We start from the raw sequence: 11175 nt of genomic DNA, 5'->3' as shown, positions 1-11175 counted from the left end.
ACTGTAGGAAGATATGGAACCAGTGTAAGACTCCATGGACTTCTTCCTATGCCAGAACAACCACATCAACCTTTATTGAGATAGAACAAGACTGGTATAGCCTGGATCACTGAATAACAACATGGAAGATAGCTTCCCTTGGAATATCACCCAGACTTCAATACATGACGAGAAATAAAAAATGTCCTTTTTTGTGCTGCTGAGATTTTGATAGATTTTGTTTGTTCTGCATGTAGCATACATATCCTAATCTACTCCATCTAAGGAAAGTACACCATAGAAGAGTTTTGCTTTATCTTTCCACACTTAAATAATAATTACAGTGATTTGTCTAGTGGTTGTTCCTAAAAGTAAATTGAGTCCTTTTTTGGTATCCCAAAACATGCTCTATGGTTGGTATCATAACACTTATATTGTTCTGGGTTGGGAAGGACATGGAAGGAATGATGAGGGCTACAGATAACAGTTTGTTTCATGATCTGGATCTTGTTCACACATGTGCGTATAATTTTTGAAATTCATCAATGCTGGCTACACATGTTCACTTAAGATTTATCAATCTGTACACTTAAAATCTATATACTTTTCTAAATAAATGTTTTCATTTATTTAAAAAGTTTACTAAAAATAACTTCTAAAAATACAAAACTAGGTCATTGTTTTGCTTATATTTGCTTCAAAGCTGCCCCACAAAATTATAGAATCTTTGAGGTCTAAAATATTAGACTATTCTCTTTAAATCCCCAAATCCTAGGATTCAATTTACCACTATAAAGATTGATACTTAGGGATACTGGAAACAAAAAAAACAGAGAATACCCTGTGTCTTAAATCAACTGGAATAATTGAGAATTCCTTAAGACCTACATAAAATCAGATCAAATTTCCATAAATAATCTTTAAGGAAATCTAAGTATTCCCCAAGATTTCTACAAATTCTTGGGGATGGTAGATTTGTACTATCTTTAGCTCTGGGCTTCTGAGTCCACACACTTTGTTTGAGTTTTGGCTTCTACAACATGCTTCATGTGCCATTTCTATTCAGAGATTAATTAAGCGAGGTAAAAGACTCTACCATTTGCTTAAATAAAACAAACAAGCAAGTAAGCAAACAAACAACAAAAACAAACAAAAAACCTCTGAGAAAACACTTGAGTGTGTAGAAACATGCCTGAAGGCTAGTGGACTAGCTTGAGAGTGAGAAGCTCCTGGGGCTACAATTTTAGAGGAACACAGATTTTTATGGATATTACCTCCAGAGACCACAATGGTCTCATGGATCTGAGAAAGATCTCCTTCTAGCTCTGGCAGGGAGCAGGAAACCTTAATCAATGTGTGAAATAACACCCAGAACACTCTGCATCACAAAGGACTACTTCCTAGGTGAAAAGATTTTACTTGAGCCTTATCCTAGCTGGAGAAGGGCATTTATCCCTCTTTTTTAATACTCCCCCCAACCCCCGCCCTGAACTCCACCTTCTCTGTCCCCACATAAGGGGAAACACACAAGCCATACCAATGGAGAAGCACTTTTGAAGTTCACTGCCTGGAAACAAAGGCCTACCACAAGTTTGACTTAATCATGAGGTCAGAGAATGCTTCTCCTCTCCAACACCTTACCACCACACCAAAGGGCTGCAGTATAACAGTGGATAACATCTAAAAGAGCTGTGGGACGCAGACTGTGCCTGAGGAGGAGTACCTGAGGAAGTCCAAAATAAAGAGAGTTTATAAAAACAAGAAACAAGGAATCTGAAGACTCTGGAACCTAAAGCTATAGCAAACATTAAAACCTAGCCAACTCCTAGCCAGATAAACAAGAAGCTTCACAATAAAGTCCTATTTCTCTCAGTTCTTTTTCACATGGTTCATCATATCAGGTATTCAACAAAAGATTACAAGATATATGAATGGAAGGAAAAAAATCTGAACCGACAAAGCAAGCATCAGAACCAGACTCAGACATGAGACAGATGTTGGAATTATCAGACAGGAAATTTAAAATAACTATGATTAATATGTGGAGAGTTCTAAGACAAAAAGTAGAAAATGTGCAAAAATAGATATATATTTAAGCAAAAAGAAGAAAACTCTAAGAAAGAATCAAAAGCAAAAGTTAGAAAAACATACTTTAAGAGAAATTAAGAATATTTGTTATGGGCTCAACAGTAAATGACATGGTAGAAAACAAAACAAAACAAAACAGTGAACCTAAAGATAGGTAAATAGAAAGTTTTCAAACTGAAATCCAAAGAGAAAAAGAATGAAAAAAAACAGGATGGAAACTAAAAAATGTGGCACAATTTCAAAAGATGAAAATACACATAATTAGAATACCAGAAGGAGAAGATAGAAGAAAGCAGAAGAGACATTTGATGTATTAATGGCAGAGAACATAAATGAATTATAGACACCAAACCAGAGTTACAAGAAGGTCAGAAAATACCATACTGGACAAATATGAATCAAAACAAGATAACAGCAACAAAACTACACTGAGGATATCATACTCAACTGTGGAAAATCTAAGGCAAAGCAAACAAACAAACAACAAAAAAACATGGAAGCAGCCAGAGAAAAATAAGTACCTTACCTATACAGGAGCAAGGAAAGAATCACAATGGGTATTTCATCAAAAAACACAAAGTCTGAAAATAGTCAAGTAAAATAAAGTATACAAAGGAAAAAAAATGCCCCAGTAACCTAGAATCTTATATTCAGTGAAATTATTCTTCAAAAGTGAAGGGCAAATAGACATCCTCTGAGAAAAGGAAAAAAAAAAAAACAACCAAGGGAATTCAATACTACTAGACTTTCCTTGTTGGAAATGTTAAAAGATCTTAGGCAAAAGGAAAATGATCTAGGATAGAAACTCACGTCTACAAAAAGAAAGAAAGAATGTTAGAGAAGCAATAAACAGGGGTAAAATAAAGTCTTTATTTTTCTTATTCTTAACTTATATAAAAGATAACTGTTTATTTAAACAAAATAGTAGCACATCTAGACAATGGAATATTAAACACAGATCAATGTATTGGGATATTGTAGCATATGAATAAGGGAAGTGAATGACAGCAATGTCATAAAGCAAAGGAAGGGAAAAATTGGGAATATTTTGTTATAAAGAACCTGCACTATGGGTGAAGAGATAGCGCTATTTGTAGTTAGGCTTACAATACTTAAAAAATATATTTTGGAGGGCACCTGGGTGGCTCGGTTGACTAAGCGTCCAACTCTTGGTTTTGGCTCAGGTCACGATCTCACGGTTTGTGGGTCTGAGTCCAGCACTGGGCTCTGCACTGACAGTGCAGAGCCTGCTTGGGACTCTCTCTCTTCCTCTCTCTCTTTGCCCCCAACCCCCTACTCACGCTTTTTCTCTCTCTCTCAAAATAAATAAACATTAAAAAGAATATATTTTGGAAGAAGACTGGTGTAAGCTACAAGCAGTAGAAGAAAAGGAACAATAAAAATTAAAACAGAAACCAGTGAAATTGAAAACAGAAAAAAAACAATAGAGAAAATCAATAAAACCAAAGACTGGTTCTTTGAAAAGATCAATAAAATTGAAGAATCTCTAGCTTGGATAACCAAGAAGAAAAGAGGAAAAAAAAAAGAAATTACCAATACATAAATGTAAGAGAGTAATCACTACTAACTCTATGGACATTAAAAAGATAATAAAATAGTTCTATAAACAACTTTATGCCCACAAATTTGATAACTTAGATAAAATGAACCAATTTCTTGAAAGACATGAACTATCAAACTCATTCAGAGAGAAACAGGTCATCTTAATAGACCTGTATCTATTAAATAAATTGAATAATTAATAACCTTCATAAAAAGGAAGCATCAGATTTAGTTTGTTTCCACAGTGAATTCTGCCAAACATTTAAGAAAGAGACAATACCAAGTTTCCACAAACTTTCCCATAAACCAGAAACAGTGGGAAACATTTAATAACTCAATCTATGAGGTCAAAATTACCATCATAACAAAATTAGATGAAATCATTACAAGAAAAGAATTCCATACCTAATACATCTCATAAACATAGCTGTAAATCCTCAACAAAATATTAGCAAATCAAATCTAACAATGCTTAACAAAAATTATACACCAAGACCAAGTGGGATTTATTTCAGGTAAATAAGGCTGGTATATTCAACATTCAGACATCAGTGTTACTTATCACATCAAGAAGCTGGAATATAAGAACTTATGAACATAACAACCACTGTAGAAAAAGTATTTGAGAAAACCTAACACCATTTAGGATTAAAAAAATCTCAGCTAACTTGTATTGGAGGGGGACTTTCTCAATGATAAGGAATATTTACTTTAAAAAACCCTATTATTAACTTCATATTTGATAATGAGAAATTGGAAAATTTCCCTTTATGATTGAGAATAAGGGACGAATGCCTCTCTCATTGCACCCATTCAATATTATACCTAAAACTAATATAACATTATGTGTCACCTATACTTCAATTAAAAATAACTTAAAAACATTGTGCTAGAAGTCACAGCAAGTACAATAAAATAATAAAATAAAGACTGAGAAGACTGAGTAGACTGAGAAGAAAAACAAAATTATATTAGCAGATGATATGAGACACATTTTACATGTAGCAAATACTGAAGAATTGACCAAAAACTAAACAAAAACAAAACCAAACCTCTGGAACTAACATGAGTATAGCAAAGTTGTAGGATATAAGGTGAATATATAATAAAAGTAATATATAAAGCCAATCACTTTCCTATACCACTGAAATAAATAATTAGAATTTGGAATTTTTTAAAAAAGTATAATTCAACATAGCTTTACAATAAAAAAAATACTTAGGTATAAATCTAACAAAATAGGTGTTAGATTTGTATATAGAAACCAGAAAACTCTGATGACAGAAATAAAAGAAGACCTAAATAAGGGCAAGATATTCTGTGTTCATGGACTGAAAGACTCATGATTGTTAAGATGTCAATATACCCTAGCTTTAACTACAGATCAATGCAATCTCAATCAAAATCCCAGTGAGCTTTCTTGTTTATATTGACAGACTGATTCTAAAGTTTATGGTGAATGGTGCAGACATAGAATAGTATATAAGATGCAGGAAAGGAAAAGGCTCTAATCTACCTGATTTCTAGGCTTATAAAACTACAGTAATTAAGATAGTGTGGAATTGGTAAATGTATACACACATAGATTAATAGAAAAGAATACAGAGCCTAGAAATAGACCTACAATAATATAGTCAATTAATCTTTGACAAGGGAGCTAAGGCAATATAATGGAGAAAAGATATTCTTTTAACAAATGATGCTGGGAAAAGTACACACCAATAGGCAAAATTAAGAAAAAGAGATACTTTAGACTTTATTAAAATTCAAAACTCTTAACAGAAACAAAAGACAAGCCACAGACTGGGAAAAAGTAATTTGCAAAATGCAAACAACTTGTATCCAAAATATACAAAGAAAGCAAACAGTAAGAAAGCAAACAGCCCAAATCAAAAAGCAATAGGCAAATGATCTGAAAAGACACTTCCTCAAAAAATATATAAAGATGACAAAAGGCATGTGAAATGATGCCCAACATCTGTCATTAGTAAATTGTAAATTGAAGCAATTACAAAATACCACAACAAAACTATGCAAATAACCAGAATCTAATAACACAGAAAAGACTCATTGCCGAGAACTGGAATTCTCATTCAGTGCTGGTGGAACGTGGTGTAATGGGGTACAGCCACTTTGGCAAATTTTCACAAAGCTTCACATAGTCCTATCAAGCAAACTGGTTATTGTGCTCTAGATGTACATCCAGCTCATTTGAAAACTTATACCCACATAAAACCTTGCACATGTATGTTTACTGCAGTTGTATTCATACTCACGAAAAACTGGAACCAAGCAAGAAGGAAATGGATAAACTAACTGTGGTACATCTACACAATTGAATATTATTCAGCAATAAAAAAATAAAGAGCTATTCAGAATAAAAAATGGATGAATTTTAAATGAATATTGATATAGAAACAAGCCAACCTGAAAAGTCCATATGCTATATGATTCCAATGATGTGACATTGTGGAAAAGATAAAAATTACAGCAACCTAAAACATTTTAGTGGTTGTCGGAGTCTGAGAGAGCGGACAGGAGTTCTAAATAGGTAAAACACAGAAATTTTTTTAGGGTAATAAAACTCTTCTATATAATGCTATAATGGTGAATGCGTGACATGATGCATTTATTAAAACCAATAGAACTTTACAACCCAGATTTTCTTTTAATTTAGTGAGGTATTAGGCACATTCATAGGTTTGTAATGTTCACGATTATTATACGTCTTATAAAATTGGGTTGTAGATCAAGTTCTGGTAATAATATTACTAAGATACGTAGACAATAAGCATTCAGGTTTGCAGTTCATCAAAACTGGGAGCTAAGCTTTCTGTTTGCTTTCATATTCAGTAATTTTATTAACTACTTAAACTAAGAGAATAATACTTCATTATAAAAGTTAAATGGGGTATAAATGTATTATTTTCCTAATTATTTTCATTCAGTGTTAATATATGGTTAACATAGATAATAGATGCTACTCTTTGCTTAGCTGATACAGGTTTTGTTTTCAGTAACTTACGCTGTTTTCATATTTACTGCTGTCTACCACATCATTATGATAGAACTGTTTACCAAAATTCCACATCCTTTTGTGTGATCATAGATTTTTGGTTATCTAAAAATAATAGGTACTTTCTTTGCTGTTAGTAGGTAAACATCTATTACCAAGGTTGAGTGCACTCCATAAAGCTCAATTTTAGAATTTGATATGATCTAACTCCTACTTTCTGTGTCTAAAATTATTAAATGTATGCAATTGTAACTGGATAATTCCATTTCAGTTAATTACATATACAATAGCAAAGTAGTCTTATATTGTAATGTAAAAATAACAGTGTGAAATGGATCTAACATATCCTAAAATAGAACACTAAAAACTTTCGGTACTATTTCTCATGGCACTATCTTAATGTAAGTAACCAGTGTCATAAATAAGCCTCACATTGCAATGGAAATTTTGTTCTCTGGCTCTGACTGTGGCTGAGAACTCAGGCAGTTCAGCTGCTTTTTGCTCACATTTAGTTAACAGAAAAATATGACAGCTATTTTAAATTACAAACATGGTTTCAGTTAAAATTCAAAAATCAGAACTCCAGTCCAAGACGGTAATAAAATACTGAACTTAATTTGGGGTCAAAATCTTCTCTTTAGTCTCAAACCTGCTTCAGACTTGAAGACTATTTTGGGTGGGGAAGGTGGGGATAGTACTAACTTGTGGAAAATGGCTGTTTGGGAATCTTCAGAGTCAATAGAGGTGAGTGAGGAGAGATTCGAAAGGTAAGGGAACAGACAGATTTTAAGTGAACAGATGACTTCTTTTGTTTGCATACCTTTGCCCCTTAAGTGGTTTCCTCTAATGGGATATTTTCATGGATGCTTTCGGGTTTGCCTCTTGAACGTTTTATAAAGTAGTTATAAAGATAGTCAACAAAGAAATTTTGACTTTTAGCTTTCCCACATATATGAATTCATATATATTTAAATTATTTAAATTTATGTATAAGGATATATATCACGTACACATTTTATGTAAGATATACAACTGGGCATAGACCTAGAGAAATCGCGCAAAACTAAGCACAGAAAAAAATGAAATAAAAAAAAATTGTGAAAGAGAGGTTAGGAGAAAAGGAGAGCAGGATTTTTCAGTTTCATATAAGCCTAAAAGAACTTCTACAATGTAAGACCAGGAAGAATTGTGTGGGCTACAGAAAATATTTGAAGAATTTTCCAGAATTGTTAAAAGACATGGATTCCAGATTAAAGAAACAAATAAATCTTGGGAAAGGGAAATACAACTAAATCTATTCCAGGAATGTTGAAGGTAAAAATGCGCAACAGCAGAGGCAAAGTAGGCAAGCCAAAAGAAAATAACTGCAAAGGAGCAATTACAACAATGGATTCCCAAAGTCAGCAGAATAAGTTTTCAAGTTTCAAAGACAAAAAAAAAAAATGAACAATTTGTATTCTGTATTCTAGTTCCGAAGACAATTTGTGACAAAACTCAGAGGGACTGACACATTCACACCCTTGCTGAAAGAACTGGGAAAGAATGTACATCAGGAAACAGATAATTGAATACAGAAGAAGGACGTAGAGACCCATTAAAGCAATGGGAGTGAGTGAATCAATATACAAACTTGTGAATCCAAACAAGCATGAGGGTAAAATGATACTAATGACTGAATTGGAGGATAAAAAACTGGTTATCCTAAAATATAATATGGCACATGGGAGGGAGATTATTTTATTTAAGGTATTTGAGTTCTTTTTTATGGCTCCAGATATTTATTGATTTATTGATTTATTTATTTATTTAATAATAAATTTATACACTGGTGAGTCAAATTATTATTGTTGTTATTATTATTATTATCATAAAAGGTTAGAAGAAATAGAAAAAAACTTTTACCAGTACTTAGTAACCAAAAGATACCTGGCAAAACGATAACCGTATCATGTATTTAACAAGCAATAAGAGCTCTAAGACTAATAAAGATCTCCACAAAAAATAAACGATACATTCTGAACTATTCTGCGCACTATAATATTTGCTATTTGTGACCTCAGAATTCTTAAGTTGAAACCCTATTCCCAATATCAGTGTATTTGGAGGTGGAGTCTTTAGGAGGTAATTAGATCATGACAGTGGAGCCCTCATGAATGGGGTAAGTGACTTCATTAGAAGAATCCAGAGACCTAGCTAGCTCACTTTCTGCCATGTGAAGGTTCAAGAAGTCAGCCCTTCCTACAAACCAGGAATCATGCACTCACCAGGACCATGCTGACATCCTGTTCTTGGATTTCCAGCCTTCAGAACTGTGAGAAATAAATAAATGCCTTTTGTCTCAGCCACCCTGTCTACTACAGTTTCTTATAAGTGTCTGAACTGAAGAGAATAGACAAATTATAATAGGAAGAAAAACTACAGTACCTGTGAATAAATCTTTCAAAAATATGTAAGATTCACTGAAGAAATTCATTAAACTTTATTGGATAATAGAAACAAAAGAAAATACATATAAAATGAAAGCGCTTTTCCACATACATGAATTCATACACCTGGCTTATGAATGGAAAGACTAAATATAGCAAAGATGTTCATTTTCCCCAATATCATCTATAGTTTAAGTGAAATTCCAATTTTGTACCATGATACATAGCTAAGCCAAAAGGATATAAAAATTAAATGTTCAAAATATAAATTTTGAAGTAGGAGGAGGAGAGACAGGACGTTAAGATTTATTACAAAATTACTGTTAAAATACACAGAGTAAACAAATGGGTTATTTAATATTACACAGTATGTTAACTAATTGGAATTTAAGTAAAAGCTAAAAAATGAGTTGTTTTTTATAGGATTCCACTGCACAGTGAGAAGTGTGTGTGTGTGTGTGACAGAGAGAGAGAGAGAGAGAGAGAGAGAAAGGAAGGAAGGAAGGAAGGAAGGAAGGAAGGAAGGAAGGAAGGAAGGAAGGAAGGAAGATACAACTTAAGAAATATTGCTGGGAAAAAATAGCTATTCACATAAAAAAATGATGATAAACTTACATTTGTACCTCACACCATAACTTAAAATATGCTCTGGTGTATTAAATATTATAGTAGTCTCTGGGGCTGCTGTAGCAAAGTGCCATAAACTGGGAAATTTATTCTCTCACAGTTGTAGAGCCTCAAAATCCAAAATCAAGATGGTAATAGAATCATGCTCCTTCTGAGACCTGAGTAGAATCCTTCCATTTTTATGTCGGCAGCTGTACCATTTTAATTTCTGCCTCTTTCATTCACATGGTATTCTTCTCATCTGTCTGTCTCTGTGTTCAAATTCCCTCTTTTTATAAGGACACTAGTCATGTTGGATTAAAAGGCTACCCTACTCCAGTAATGGCTTCATTTTAACGTAACTAATTACATCTACAGTGGGACTATTTCTAAATCAGATCACATTCTAAGGTATTTGGGAGTTAGGATTTCAACATGTCTTTTAGAGGAACACAATTTAACCTGTAACAGTCCACCTTCTGCTCCCTCAAATTCAAGTCCTTCCCAAGTACAAAATACATCTGCTCTATCCCTACATCTCCTAAGTCTTCTGCATTTCAGCATCAACTCAATGTCCAAAATTTCATTTAAATATTTTCAATTTAATATCCCCAATCTTATCATCAAATAATTTAATAATTTTTAATGTTCATTTTTTTAAAGTTTATTTATTTATTCTGAGAGAGAGAGAGAGAGAGAGAAACTGATGAAAGCACAGAGAGAGGGAGAGAGAAATCCCAAGCAGGCCCCAAGCTGACAGCTCAGAGTCTGAATGGGGCTTGACCCCAAAAAGCACAAGCTCATGACCTGAGCCGAAATCAAGAGTCCAACGCTCAACCGACTGAGCCACCCAGGCACCCCTCATCATCAAATCATTTAAATCAAGTATGTGTGAAACTTCAGATATTATTCATCCTGGGGCAAAATTCCTCTCTTCCTGTGAACCTCTGACTTGATAAATTATTAACCTACAAAATACAATTGTGGGAAAGCATACGATAAATGTCTACATTTCAAATGAAAGTAATTAGAAAGAATGAAGTCACATGTCCTGAACAAGTCTGAGATACAGTAGGGCAAATTCCATTAGAGGTCAAGGCCTGAGAATGATCCTCTGTGGCTCTATATTTTGTCCTTTGGACCCACTGGGGTAACGGTGCACCATTGGTTCTGGTCAGGGAAACTGAGGCAGTGTCTTTTCCTTCCCCAGATCCTGAGCCCTCTGGCCCATGGTGATAGCAGTAGCCCTGCTGGCCTCTGGATTCCTGGCTCTGCCTTCAGAGTCAATATTTCTTCATTTCCTCTCATCTCTCTCCTTTTCAGTTCACACTCACATTGTTTCTGTTGGTGTAAAATTCTCAAAAACCTCCTTGGCCTTGCATGTAATTCTGAGAGTTCCAAGCCATCAAACAAGAGAGTCCTCCACAAATGTTTCCTGACTAATTCCATGTCTATTTCTAGCTTCTGCTGAGAAGGTTAAGTGGATTCATAACTTCT

This window comes from Acinonyx jubatus, chromosome B4 (genome assembly GCF_027475565.1).
Source record: "Acinonyx jubatus isolate Ajub_Pintada_27869175 chromosome B4, VMU_Ajub_asm_v1.0, whole genome shotgun sequence".
Classification (NCBI taxonomy): domain Eukaryota; kingdom Metazoa; phylum Chordata; class Mammalia; order Carnivora; family Felidae; genus Acinonyx; species Acinonyx jubatus.
The sequence above is the reverse complement of the archived record's forward strand: the minus strand, read 5'-3'. Positions refer to the sequence as shown.